Below are 14308 nucleotides of genomic sequence, written 5' to 3' on the forward strand. Positions count from 1 at the left end.
TAAATTGGCAGTGTTTGTAGGATTGTTGTTCATCTATTCATACTCCACCACTACCAGTCATATTGGATGAGTTGGACTACTATTTTTACCTGCACCATGTATACATTTAATGCAGTTGTGAAATCCTTGAAATTTTGATGTAATACATCATATATTACATGGTTAATTAAGAAAATGAGTTATCAAAGTTGTCAATGAAATACTATTAGAAGTTTATAACTGCCTGATGGATGAAGGATATTACCCATCATGCTTTATTCTGACCTTAATTAACATGATGTATCATAAATAAGTTTATATTTTTATCTGTACTCCATCAGCCAATAAGGTTCATAATCTTATTTTTTTATATCATAATTCACTGTCCTATAACTGTCTTTACCTATAACTGTCTCTACCTATGAGGTAAACATTACATTACATGTGTCCTTGATAAATTACCTATGGTCTGATGACCAACTGGACAATGACCTCTCTTTCAGGTCACCTGACTATTACACTCATCTACTACAATTAACGTGAAAGATGAAAGCTGTTAGAAAATTGGCAGAGAGCAGTGCTTTGTTTGAATATTTACTGGCACAAGCTGACTTTTACTTTGTGGAGTTCTATAGCAAACTTATGTATGATTTTATATCTGATTACTACATCAACATCTAACTGAACTAAAAGAAGGAAGGATAGTAAAGAGGGGGTAATGGATGAAAGGGTTTAGAAAATCAGAGAGAGAAGAAGGTAGAATGAGAAAAAATAAAATCAGTAGAAGCACCTGCTTTACATTTTGAGAAATGTTTTCATAATAAGTTGTATGTTTTTCAAATTAAAGCAATAGTATATTTGTCTCACTAGAAATTTGGTTTTAAAAATACATCATCAATCATTTGGTTATTTTAAATTTAAGTACGAAAAAATACAATGGTCTAATGAAATTATATTAGATGTACATCTAAACTGATTTTTGCATATCATTATTTACCATTTAAGTTTTAATTACCTCAATATAGATTACAAAAAAAAACCTTTTTCAACTATAGTGTGTGATAACATTGTGTGAGGGAATTCGACGTTTGGTGTACCACTGTTCACTCCAGTGCAATTTATGACAATACCACTGCATCAATCAGAATTATTTTTTTTGCAGTGTTTTAAGCAATGATTTTGCTTTGTTGTCGCGTTTTATTTGTAAAACATTCAATGTTTTAAAAAGGCGAATTTTCTTTATAAAGTCAATGATTATGTTGACTTTTGAAGGCCAAACTTTCTACAGCCTTAAATACGCTAATGAAAGATCCAAAAACTATACCAATACATAACGACATGTTTATGAAATTATAACAAATCTATTGGTTAACAAATTTTTACTCGTTATTGCAAAATAATGAACTTAATATATCTGACATTTTCTCCCTACCCAGTTTACCCCTATACATTTTTATGATGTGGACTGGTCATTGTTATTGAATCGTAGGCAATTTGATTGGATTAAGTTGTTATTAGTTTACCTTCAAACTTGTTAATGCTTTTCATACATGACTATTGATTAATTAGAACGTGCATGAAATTGTACGGTAACTAAAATGACCTTCAAACTGGACACTGGACGAGTCAATATTATGTTTTATCAATGAAAGTTAAGGTATGAAAGGTAAGAATTGCCACTTATTCGATTTTCACAAAATTTTTGGAATATACAGTTGAAAGGTTATGTTTTAAAAGCCTATTGTGAAGAGCAAAGAGAAAGTTTACAAATAATACGTTTTGTTCCGTTAAACAAGTCATTTTCGTAAGAGAAATACCGAAATATATTTTACGCACGACTACGGCAGGTAAAATTATTATTTATCATAATAAAAAAAAGCATTTTTCAGTCTCATTGGAATATGTTGATTACAATTAATTCCAAACTTAAGAAGTAAGTAACTAAAGTCAAAATATGTCCGATCTGCCTATTTCTGCACATCAAAAGTCAATACGATCGTTTTAAAGTCAATTTCGTCTACCTCACAAAATCTTGTTAGGCACTATAGAACTACATTGACTAGAATCCACCTTTCTCAAATAAAAATCTAGTTCTCTCAAATCATACTTCTTTCAAATGATAATACCTTTCCTACATAGAACTACCTTTTCAAATTGCACAGAAAACATGTCAAAATGAATAGTACAATTCATGTTCAATCAATCTGGTTATATATATACTGTATTGATATGTCAGGTAAGCACTACATGTGACCTTCCTTGTTAAGACAGATAATTAGCTGTGAGTCTGATAACCAAGTGGACACTGACCTCTCCTACAGGATTGGTAATATATATAGGTAAATAATACAGACACTTTTATTTGTTATGACTTCAATAAATCTTTATAAAAAAAAAAAAAGGTTCTGCAACGTTGCACTCAATGAAGGCTCAACAATGTTATTGATGTAAAAAAAAAACTTAAACCCCTTCTAAATGGAAAACTATTTTTTTTTAGTAAAATACTGATTTTTTGTCTTCTGATAATAAATAAAGGTTGAACAATCCAAGTTTAATAAAATTCCATGAGATTTGGATCCTGTGTTTGAAGTATGCAGGTTTGTTGCAAACTCAGTTTTTTGAAGTGTTAGATCTGAAATGTTGTCACACTATACCATTATGAAGCTTGCTACCAAATATCAAAAAGCTCTGGTTTGTTGTGGCTGAGAAAAGTTGTGCTGACAGATGCACTGACAGCTGGATGGACAGACAGAGGTAAACCAATATACACTCCTCCTTAAGACATGTTAGGGCAGAGATTTCAAAAATATTTTCAGTTAAAATAACAAGAATGACAAAGAACTGATATTAAAAGCATTTTCAAATAACCTTGTTTTCATGATTTATATGGAAACTCTACAATATCCAAGTATATTTTCATTGAAGACCTAAGACTATCTCCATATGTCTACTTCAATTCTTTTGTTTATGGATTAGCATACTTTAATCCCATGTGTCCTTGTACTTTAAGTTGTGTAAGCTTTGAATTCAAGATCACTTTGGAAACACTCCCATATAAATCTCCCTAATGAAAATTGATGCCATATCTGTCTTAAAGTAACTCACTACCATATAACTAATAATTGATGCCATATCTGTCTTAAAGTAACTGACTACCATATAACTAATAAAAACATCATTTAAGTGGACCTCATCTTTAGCTGTGTTAGATATTCTATATCAAATAAAATATTTCATGAAGAAACCTTTTTGAAAACTGATCTTCTTTTGATATTTCATTTTCCAAAATAGCCAAAGGACACCTACACACTATTCTGGATTTAAAATAAAACTAATAAATGACATTTCTTCCAAGGAACTGACCATCTGGCACGAAAACAAAAAGGACACAGTAATAAACATGATAAATCATCCTTTGACTAAAGCTTCAGCAAGCAAAATAACCACCACCGGCTAGAAGACTGACAAAGAATTGCTTCATTCCATACCATTTTATTACAGCGTCTTCAGTAAACATTGACAAGTCAGGTATATAGATCTTTGTAGAAGGAAATCAATATTTCCTCCTTTACAAGAGTTTCCCAAAGCTAATTATCTAACGGTCAGTTGCCATGTCCAGACATAAGCTTGATCCATTAGTAGTGGAATCCAGGTCACACGTTAAAACCTGATCACCAGCTTCTGCTTTTTATTGCAAGTTTGTTGGGGTCAATATCAAACAATATGCCTGAATTTACAATTTAGCTCATACCACAGACACAGAGAATGACTCAAACATTTTCACATAAAGTAATACTAAAAATGTTTCAGAAGAAGAATTCAATGTATATAATTTTTTAAATGAAAGTTCCTTTTAAAGAAGATTTAGTTCGCTTAATATGATAAGCCAGATTAATTACAGTTATGTATGCCTCCCTACCTGAGCTAAATTTGCATGTCTACTCTAAAACATAGGACATTTTTGGTTGAGCAATATTAAAATTTAGAACATTCCCAATACAGTCTACGAAAAAAAAATGTTTCAATAAAACAATTTATCTTTCTTTTTTAATCTACTTTTTTCACCCTAAACAGAAAACAAGGTAATACCTCCTTTGGCCTTAAGTGCAATATGCTATGTTTTTCTAGGTGTACTTTCTTGTTATTCCTAGCAAGAATTATACCTAACACAAACCAACACTGGAAATAGGAATATGATTTCCATAAAAAATAAAAAAATAAAAAAATGAAACAATCATATAATTTAATATCAAAGCAGTCTCATCAAATATCAGCACTGTTTGGAGTACTTGATGTTGTTAAGAGGTTGAAGAAGATCTTCATAAATCTGCCAATAAAATTGGTACTATAAGAATTAAGAATTTTACTATATGAACATCGAAGGGTATTATACCCCAAAACAGGTATCAATTTACATTGATAAGATATGAACATTGGATTTAAGGATATTTGCCCACAAACTTTCATGTAAAAGTCATCATTTTGCCCCAAGACACAATGACTGAAATAATATCTGAATACAGGTTAATGGCCTTCAAAAAATAGATTTTTGGAGGCCATTCACTTATAATGAGTTTTTGTTTGAACTATGATCTGTAAAGGGGGAATTATGACATTAAGATGAATTATGTGCACCATGGTATTAATTATATAAATGAAATACAATATATATTCTATTTTTATCACTATAAATTTATACCCATTCATGAGGATCTGCATTTCTCCCCAAAAAAATTACAACATTACACATGATCTTTTTTTAGTATAGAGATAACAATTATTGTGTACACCACAGCATCTGCATACACAACACTTAAACCGGTATGACATGTATTTTCTGATGGTAAGACCATTCATATGATATGGGTACAGTTAAAGGCAGGTGTTCAGAAGGGATTCATCAAATGTTAAAGGGACACAACTCTCTGCCTCATAGAAATCGTCTAATTTGATTAGTGTTTAATGCTATTTTCAACACTATTGTACTATTTCATGGCGTTCATTTTTTTTTATTAGTGGAGAAAGCCAGAGTGCCTGGAAAGAACCACTAACTTTCAGTAGGAAAACTGTATCAAATAGCCAGTAAACACTGAGGTTGTGAGTTTGAATCCTGCACAGGGCAGGTGCATTCGACTACAATCTTAATTGACTAGAATTGTACAGATGGACAAGGGTAAAACTTCATACCCCTCTGCAACAAAGGAGCCATAAAAACATACCTTCATATGTTCAATATAAAAAACAGTGATCATAAATTGGTATTTTTTTACTATTTTAGGTCCTTTGTATCTTGAAAGCAGTGAGAATATTAAAGTTATTTTCGTTTTAATTATTTTGTTTTTTACAAAACATCAGTAAAGCAGGTGTATCAATACAAAATCTAGCCTCTTAAATCAATGATTACAAACAATTTTTTGGTTGATTTTTTTATGCTGTGCTCTTCTCATTCACACAGCAAAAAAGTCTTTATTTTTATGTAATGGCTAATTAAGGTCTTTCCTCTCCGCGAGGAAAGACCTTATTGTTTTTCTCCTGTTTTTTTTTTTTTTTTTTTTTTTTTTTTTTTTTTTTCATCCAGCATTTGTTTCACATGGCCTCCCCTTGTTTCTATTGGAGTTATCAAGACCAAATATGGACCATCGGTAGACCTCATCATGAAGTATTACCAGATTAGGCTGTGTAGGATTTCATCATCCCCTTTAGAAGTTATCTCCCTTTTATTGGTTTTTTTCGACATGGTCCCCCCTCGTTGTTTTTAAAGATATCATGACCTTATTTGGACAATAGTTAGATCTCATCATGATGTGTTACCATATGAGGCTGCTAAGGATTTCATCATTCCCTATGAGAGTTATTTCCCCTTGAAGTAATTTCTTTCTTTTACATTTTTCTCAAAAAGTATTCAAGATAGAATCGATTTGAAAACGGCAACATGTACAGGACCAGATGGCAATGTTAATTAACATATACAATCATTTTGTTGTTAACCCTTGTAAGGAGTTATTTCCCTTGAAAAAATATAAACAATTTTTGAAAAATTGTATCTCGAGAACCGCAAGTCGTAAAGACTTGGGACCTACACCAATAATCTTAAGTTCATGTGACCTTTAATTTGCACTCAAGGTCAAAGGTCACCGAGTGCAAAAAAAAAATACGCTGCAATTTCAAGCTTTCATATTAAGAAAACGATAAGAGTTTGCTGCATACTTACAGCGTATAAAATGTTCCTCTCGACGAGCTCTACATTTTATACACTGACCTCAAAAGAGTCCAACTGTCTGTTCAAAAGTTACGACGGGATGATTCTTAAAAGTATAGTATTGTGTGTATATCTTTTTAAAGGTAACAGATATCAACCTACTATAAACTGCAAAGATGATCAGTAGTTCAAGACCTTCAATTTGAGGTCAATGTCAGGTCATGATGAAATTTCACCTTGACCTTCACATTTTACTATGACCTTGACCTTGTAATATTTGAAAGGTCAAGTGGTCTTGAGTTGCATGGTGATAGTCCCATGTCTCTACGACTTCCGGTTCTCAAGTTTTGTATTGCATCATATATTTGATGATTAATTGTGACCTTGGTGAACTTTGAAATTGTCCCAATTCTTTTTCTATAATGTTGTCCTTCAACCGTAGATCATTTATCATTTAACAGATTTTAGATATCTATTGTCGTTTTAGAGATAATGCAGTTTGAAGTTTTTGGAGCGGAGGCATGTATTTCTGAATCATCAAGAGCTTACCACTTAAAATGTTTTAGAAATTAAAGAGGTTGACATAGTTATATGTTTGACCAAATACCAAAAACATTCCATGGAAAAAAACACCAAAAAATCAATTTGAAATTTTCAAGTTTTGCATTGACTTTGTAAGTTTCATAACTTCTATTTATATAATTGATATTGCATCATTATTTGCACTTTGTCAAATGGGGTCATCTGATATATCAAATTGAAGGTCTTAATAAACTCTACTAAAAAATCAAAATTTTAAACCCCCTTTTCATCCCAGAGGGAAGGGTGGGGTCATTTAGTGCAAACATTCAAATTTCTCAGATGGTAAGGTTGTCGCATATCAAATGAAAGAACATAAAGCGTACATTTCAAATTTTAAATTGACGTCTCCAAAAAAGGGGTTAGATGGGGTCATTGAGTGCAAAAAATAAATGTTCTTTTAAGGTAGGGTTGTTGTATATCAAATGAAAGGTCATGATGTGTACATTTGAAATATCAAATTCCCAACCTCCAAAAATTAGTTGGATAGGGTTATTAAGTGCAAAAATAAAACTTTCTAGAACATGGCGTTGTCGCATATCAAATGAAAGCTCATCTACTCTGTTCCATATATTATAATTCCGATCTCAAAAATGTAGGCGGATGAGGTCATTAAGTGTAAAAAGCGAAAAGTTTCAGAAGGTATGCTTGTCGTATATCAAACGAAAGGTCCTACGAAGTACCATACGAAAACATCACTTTTACAGGAAAGACCTTTCAATTGTTTTACAAACAATTGAGATACTAGTTTTAATATCTTTTGGTTAACAAAACAGGTTTTAAAATCATTTTATTCTTTTCTTTAAACAATAATTATAAGATTAAATGCAGCATCACTAAAGCCTTTTCCCTTTGTTTTTCACCAGTTTATTTCATTATCATGTGTAACCCTTTTATGTTTAGTTAGTTTTTATCTTTGCACATAACCATGATAACATACCAATGAAAAACATTTCATTTCCTTTTCATAGTATGGAATTCCAGAAATGTTTACAAAGTCCTAAAATTCTTATAGCTAACAGCAAAGAGAAACAAAAACAAAGAAATGTGTAACACAACAAAAAATAGAAAATGGAAACAGAAAGTAATATATATCTAAGTTTTTTATACTTATCAGTTCTATAGGATTACTTGCATTGATTTTTTTCATGATGTAGGGAAATAGAAAACATGGGGTTATCAATGAGAAAGCAACTAAACTTACAAACAGGTCATCTATATTTTAGAAAACAAACTTAAAATAAGATGTTGGCATTGATCCTAAAGAAAAAAATACCCACAAAAACCACCAAGATAGTTAGAGAGTTGGGATAGGGAAGAAAGGTTGTCAGTCTCATGCCAGTCGACAAGTTTACAAAAAGGTTGTGGGAGTTATCCATCATCAAATCAAACCAAAGGCTTGGTGGTTTTGTGGTAGTGTGGAGGGTTGTGGGATCTATCCATCATCAAATCAAACCGATGACTTGGTGGTTTTGTGGTAGTGTGGAGGGTTGTGGGATCTATCCATCATCAAATGAAACCAATGGCTTGGTGGTTTTGTGGTAGTGTTGAGGGTTGTGGGATCTATCCATCATCAAATCAAACCAAAGACTTGGTGGTTTTGTGGTAGTGTGGAGGGTTGTGGGATCTATCCATCATCAAATCAAACCAAAGACTTGGTGGTTTTGTGGTAGTGTGGAGGGTTGTGGGATCTATCCATCATCAAATCAAACCAATGGCTTGGTGGTTTTGTGGTAGTGTGGAGGGTTGTGGGATCTATCCATCATCAAATCAAACCAATGGCTTGGTGGTTTTGTGGTAGTGTGGAGGGTTGTGGGATCTATCCATCATCAAATCAAACCAATGGCTTGGTGGTTTTGTGGTAGTGTGGAGGGTTGTGGGATCTATCCATCATCAAATCAAACCAAAGACTTGGTGGTTTTGTGGTAGTGTGGAGGGTCGTAGGGTCTATCCATTATCAAATCAAACCAAAGACTTGGTGGTTTTGTGGTAGTGTTGAAAGTTGTGGGATCTATCCACAATCAAGTCAAACCAAAGGTTTGGTGGTTTTGTGGTAGTGTGAGAGGTTGTGGAATCTATCCACCATCAAATTAAACCAAAGACTTGGTGGTTTTTGTGGTAGTGTTGGAGGTTGTGGAATATATCCACCATCAAATCAAACCAAAGGCTTGGTGGTTTTGAGGTAGTGTTGCAGGTTATGGGGTTTATCCACTATCAAGTCAAACCAAAGGCTTGGTGGTTTTCTTGTAGTATGGGGGGTTGACGGATCTATCCAATATCAAGTCAAACCAAAAACTTAGTGGTTTTGTGGTAGTGTGGGGGTTACAGGATCTAACCACAATCAATTCAAACCAAAGGCTTGGTGGTTTTGTTGTAGTATGGGGGGGTTGTGGAATCTATCCAACATCAAGTCAAACCAAAGGCTTGGTAGTTTTGTGGTAGTGTTGGGGGTTGTGGGATCTATTCAACATCAAGTCAAACAAAAAACATGATTGTTTTGTGGTAGTGTGGGGGTTGTGGGATCTATCCACCATTATTGGATGATATTGGATTATCCACCATCAAGTCAAATCAAAAACTTGGTGGTTTTTTGGTATTGTGAGGGTTATGGGATTTATCCACCATTAAGTCAAACCAAAGGCTTGGTGGTTTTGTTGTAGTGTGGGGGGTTGTGGGATATATCCAACATCAAGTCAAACCAAAGGCTTGGTAGTTTTGTGGTAGTGTGGGGGTTGTGGGATCTAACCACAATCAAGTCAAACCAAAGGCTTGGTGGTTTTGTGGTTGTGTTGAAAGTTGTGGGATCTATTCAACATCAAGTAAAACAAAAAAATTAGTAATGGGGGGGTTGTGGGATCTATCCACCATCAAGTCAAATGGTTAACCAAAGGCTTGGTGGTTTTGTGGTAGTGTGGAGGTTGTGGGTTAAAACCACGATCAAGTCAAACCAAAGGCTTGGTGGTTTTGTGGTAGTGTGGGGGGTTGTGGGATCTATCCAACATTGAGTCAAACCAAAGAATTGGTGGTTTTGTGGTAGTGTGTGGAGGATTTGGGGGAAGATCTATCCACCATCAAGTCAAACTAAAGACTTGGTTGTTTTATGGTAGTGTGGGAGGTAAAGGGACCTATCCACCATGAAGTCAAACAAAAGACTTGGTTGTTTTGTGGTCGTGTGGGAGGTCGAGGGATCTATCCACCGTGAAGTCAAACCAAAGACTTGGTGGTTTTATGGTCGTGTGGGAGGTTGAGGGATCTATCCACCGTGAAGTCAAACTAAAGACTTGGTGGTTTTGTGGTCCTTGTGGGAGGTTTAGGGATCTATCCACCGTGAAGTCAAACTAAAGACTTGGTGGTTTTGTGGTCCTGTGGGAGGTTTAGGGATCTATCCACCGTGAAGTCAAACTAAAGACTTGGTGGTTTTGTGGTCCTGTGGGAGGTTTAGGGAACTTCCAACGTGAAGTCAAACTAAAGACTTGGTGGTTTTGTGGTCCTGTGGGAGGTTGGGAAATCTGTCCTCCATGAAGTCAAACTAAAGACTTGGTTGTTTTGTGGTCGTGTGGGAGGTTGAGGGATCTATCCACCGTGAAGTCAACCAAAGACTTGGTGGTTTTATGGTCCTGTGGGAGGTTTAGGGAACTTCCACCGTGAAGTCAAACTAAAGACTTGGTGGTTTTGTGGTCCTGTGAGAGGTTGGGGAATCTGTCCTCCATGAAGTCAAACTAAAGACTTGGTGGTTTTGTGGTCCTGCTGGAGGTTGGGGAATCTGTCCTCCATGAAGTCAAACTAAAGACTTGGTGGTTTTATGGTAGTGTCGGAAGTTGAGGGATCTAGCCCACCAAGAATTCAAACCAAAGACTTGGTGGTTTTGTGGTAGTGTTGGAGGTTGAGGGATCTAGCCATCATCAAGTCAAACCAAAGACTTGGTGGTTTTGTGGTAGTGTGGGAGGTTGAGGGATCTAGCCATCATCAAGTCAAACCAAACACTTGGTGGTTTTGTGGTAGTGTGGGAGGTTGAGGGATCTAGCCATCATCAAGTCAAACCAAACACTTGGTGGTTTTGTGGTAGTGTGGGAGGTTGAGGGATCTAGCCATCATCAAGTCAAACCAAAGACTTGGTGGTTTTGTGGTAGTGTGGGAGGTTGAGGGATCTAGCCATCATCAAGTCAAACCAAACACTTGGTGGTTTTGTGGTAGTGTGGGAGGTTGAGGGATCTAGCCATCATCAAGTCAAACCAAACACTTGGTGGTTTTGTGGTAGTGTTGGAGGTTGAGGGATCTAGCCATCATCAAGTCAAACCAAAGACTTGGTGGTTTTGTGGTAGTGTGGGAGGTTGAGGGATCTAGCCATCATCAAGTCAAACCAAAGACTTAGTCGTTTTGTGGTAGTGTGGGGGGGATTTGGGGGGGGGGGGGGGGGGGGGGGTTGAGATCTATCCACCTTCAAGTCATACTCAAGACTTGGTGGTTTTAGGGTAGTGTGGGAGGTTTTGGGATCTAACTACCATCAAATCAAACCAAGGACTTGATGGTTTTGTGGTCGTGTGGGAGGTTGTTGGATCTATCCATCATCAAGTCAAACCAAAGACTTGGTGGTTTTGAGGTAGTGTTGGAGGTTGTGGGAGCTATCCAACATCAAGTCAAGACAAAGGCTTGGGGGTTTTGTGGTAGTTGGGTGTCCACCATCAAGTCAATCCAAAGGCTTGGTGGTTTTGTGGTTATCTGGAAGATTGTGGGAGCTATCCACCAGCAAGTCAAACCAAAGGATGCAATATGATTGTATTTCTGATTCTGTTGCTTCCCACACATTTTTTGAAAGTAAGAGTTAGAGACTGGTTTGCCACATGTCAAGATATGTCTTGGTATGATGACCTTGCTCTTCAAAAGTCTTTCTCAGCCTGTCAGATTGTGAGGTACACACATCACAAGGGGGGGGGGGTCCTGATCCCGGCTTAAAAACATGAAATCCTGAGGTCCCGAATTGAAAGAAATTAAAATCCCGACATCCTGAAATTGGAAATAAGAATTCCCAGATCTTGAAAGGATCAATCCTGAAATCCTGAGCTTAAAAACACCCGAATCCCCATATCCCGAAAAAAGGTCCTGCCCCCTCCCCCCCCCCCTTTCATCACATAATATGTGTGTATTGATAGCTGCAAATTGATGTAAAAACTTCAATCCATCACCCTCAACTCATTTCTTATGAAAATTATGAAAATTAATTATGGTTTGGATGTAAGTTAACTTTGTTACAATGCTGACCAACATAATATTTTTAGACTTCATTGTGTCTCTGAAACACTGGTCACTTTGCTCCACAAAACAAAACCAAGAACATAGTGGTTGTTCTCATTAATAGTATTGGTTTTTTAAAATTATTTTTAGGTGGGTTATTTCTAATTAGGAAAATAGATTTACATTTTTTACTTTTTGGTTTTCGGTTAACCATATATATGGTAAATCATGTAACCCTTGTTCAAGACCTTATTTTGATTTCAAGATGTCTTTTTGCATGTTGTTTGGTTGCTGTGTCCATAAAATAACCTCCCTCATCTTGCATGTATTTCAATAAGTTTTAACATTGCAAACATTTGTCTAGATTTGAAGAAATTTAGACTTTGCAATAATAAGTATCATGAGTATGTCTTCAAAAATGTAAAAAACTAAAGCTGAATTGTATCAATATCTTATTTTACTTATCATTCAGCGACAAATATTACAAATAAGATTAGCTTAGGTTAAGTAAAGTCTTATGAGGTGAAATGCTAAAAAATGTCCAAATACTCTCATTAACTAACTGATTGAAAAACATATTCTTCAAGTTAACATATATTCAAAATAAATCTTCAACAAACATTCAAATGGTATCTGCTAAGATGACATATGAATAAATAAATTGGGAATAGATAATTTTACATGTTCCTTTTTATTAGTTTTTGTTTAGATATCATCTCTATATATTTTGAAAACTAAGAGCAAATTTAAACTCCTTTAATAAGTTTTCAAATTCACATTTTTTTTTTAAATACAATGTATTATTTTCATGCGTATATACATACAATTTTGAAGATAACAGTTTTTAAAGTATAATTTTTTTCTAACATTGTACACACACCATAATAACCTTGATCCTGATTTTTTTATTTAGTTTTTACATATATAAATACTTACCACTTTAATGCTGTGCAATGTCAAATTCCATCATTACAAGTTTGAGATTTCAATACACAACTTTTCATTACACACTGTATTATGAACAATGTTTTACCCACTTGTTATCGATAACCTATTTAATTTTACATGGAGGTGATTTCTCACTTGGCTTATTTTTTCTGACAGTATTCGCCATTAGATAATAATACGTAAAGCGAATATTTATCATTTAATGTATTAAGGTCAAAGATCAACCAATGAAACGAATGCTTGCGCATATTTTTTTCAGCAGATCAACTTCTGCATACTTCGTCAGTAATGTGAATCGTGCTATTTCTATAATTGACATGTAACCGCCTGAGGAATGAATATATCTGTTATATTACGAGAGTGAAGTTTTCAATGGTAGCATGACCTAATTTCACCTTTCAGGGCGCTGAATACACTACCTGAACAATTATTAGACTCAGGTGTATAGTAAATCATACTATTACGCAATAAACAATTAAGAAGCAATAAATGCTGTAATAAAATGTAACTTTTATTACTTCTTGTATCGTAATCATCAACGTGACGTAACTTCAGTAACTTTTTTACACATTGTTGTTTACAACAAACACATTGTGTATTGAGTGAAATAAAGATTACCACATGGTTTTTATCGGCTGTTAAGATAATATTACCTGGCCCCGCACACCTTTTGATTAAAGATATATAAAAAAATGTTATTTGTAAAAATATGTAAGTGAAATGACAGCATAAATAATCGACAAGTTAACTTACCTTGGACGGCGAATATTCGCCTGGTGTTGATGCATATATTTTTGATATTTGTTAATGGCGGCTACGGTCCTTTCACACCTTGAGTAACACTAACCCAAATACCATCCGCTCCTATTTTTAGATTCAATAGCCATAATGTTAGGTAATTATTAAAAAGTATTAAATTATTTTCGAAATTAAAATTAACAAACAATATGGCGAAATATATTCGGATTTACTTAATCCAACTGCATTCGATAAGTAAAAATTAGCATAATATTATGAAGAATATATTCGTCTGCAGCCGTTGAACTTGAGGACAACGAACTGGTCAATAATCGCTAGTTCATCACAACATGCCAATGGCCGCAAACCTGCGTATTATTCAAAGTAGAATAAAAAATGTTTACATATTATTGATTCTGATAATGAACAATGTCCACAGACCTTTGCGTTTTCTGTCCGATTGATTTTTTTCTTTTTTTACGAAATACCTTTAGAAAAAAACATCAATTAAATGAATCAATTACAATTAATCACCTTCATGGGTTTTAATCTTCGATCCAATTTCTCAAAGGCATTTTAATGTAAAAAAATAATGGGATGAACAGTTCCGTAGTTTAGCATTCTGAATATAAA

At 34.5% G+C, this 14308-nt stretch overlaps 1 protein-coding gene across 4 annotated transcripts in view; it reads right to left on the reverse strand.

Annotated features, from left to right (window-relative positions):
* The window catches only part of LOC139498608 (zinc finger protein 91-like), a 35684-nt gene extending 21637 nt beyond the window's left edge, over positions 1–14047 (reverse strand). For 2 of the 4 annotated variants that reach the window (XR_011657974.1, XM_071287072.1), the window contains exon 1: positions 12926–13138. The gene's annotated coding sequence lies outside the window, so the exon portion shown is untranslated. Of the gene's footprint in view, positions 1–12925; positions 13139–13690 lie in introns of those variants that run through there. The other 2 variants (XR_011657973.1, XM_071287071.1) reach the window with 2 other exon arrangements.
* Positions 14048–14308: the final 261 nt, after the last annotated feature.

Source organism: Mytilus edulis, chromosome 12 (genome assembly GCF_963676685.1).
Source record: "Mytilus edulis chromosome 12, xbMytEdul2.2, whole genome shotgun sequence".
Classification (NCBI taxonomy): domain Eukaryota; kingdom Metazoa; phylum Mollusca; class Bivalvia; order Mytilida; family Mytilidae; genus Mytilus; species Mytilus edulis.